A 1,013-nucleotide genomic window follows, 5' to 3' on the forward strand; every position below is an offset into this window, starting at 1 on the left:
TTATTTTATGTTTAAACTTTACAATATTGTATTAGTTTTGCCAATTATCGAAATGAATCCGCCACAGGTATACCTGTGTTCCCCATCCTGAACCCTCCTCCCTCCTCCCTCCCCTTACTCTCCCTCTGGGTCATTCCAGTGCACTTGCTCACTCTCCAAGTCCATTAGATTTTGGATGGGGGATCAACTTCATCTTTTTCATCCTGTAGGCCTCAAGATGATAAAGCATCTGCCTTATGCACACTACTGGTCAAATGATAAAAGAAGAAGAGAAGATGACAGAGCCTGTGTAGATTCTTTCAGCTCCCACTCAGAAATTACCTGTTACTTCTACTTCTACCTCCTTGGCCAATCATTCAGGGCACAGGCCAGAGCGGACACCAAGGCCTGGGGATGCCCACCTACCCCATTTCTGGAGGGACGGGTAAGACTAAGGAATCCTGAAGAGCCTGGTAACAATGCCACTACCCTACCATCAACCCAGGAGCTACTAGAGAGTTCTAGAGCTTCCATTCTCTGGCCAGCTGTGCCTCACTGGCTGCTTCCAGGTTAATCACCCCAGGGAGCCCTGGTTAGCTGGCTTGTGTGACTCTGGACTGGAGTATCCAGCTAGGTTTCCACCGGCCCTCCAAGAGCTTACTCTGCTCTCAGGTTCTGGGTTCAGGTTGAGCACGAGAGAATCTGGAAGAGATGGAAAGGCAGAGGCAAGGCCGCGCTGAGGTGGTGGAGCCCTCACTTGCTGTCAGTGTAGCCCCTCGGGCTCCTGCCAGGCCACCTGCAGCTGCTGTGAGGCCCAAGCGAAGGGAGCTCCAATCAGAGAATGCCAGCTCCTCCTGTGGGTCACCAGTGTCACTGAATCCAAGACAATGAGGGCCTGACATGGGTTCCACCGTGTCCTCTTGAGTGCTGGTGTCCTCACCTGCCCCATACCCACCGGAGCACAGCTTCAGACGCGACACCAAGCGCAGAGGCCGAGCATGGCACAGGCTTCTCCTGCAGCTCCCACAAATGAC

This window comes from Bison bison, unplaced genomic scaffold (assembly GCF_000754665.1).
Source record: "Bison bison bison isolate TAMUID 2011002044 unplaced genomic scaffold, Bison_UMD1.0 scf7180017864230, whole genome shotgun sequence".
Taxonomy (NCBI): Eukaryota; Metazoa; Chordata; class Mammalia; order Artiodactyla; family Bovidae; genus Bison; species Bison bison.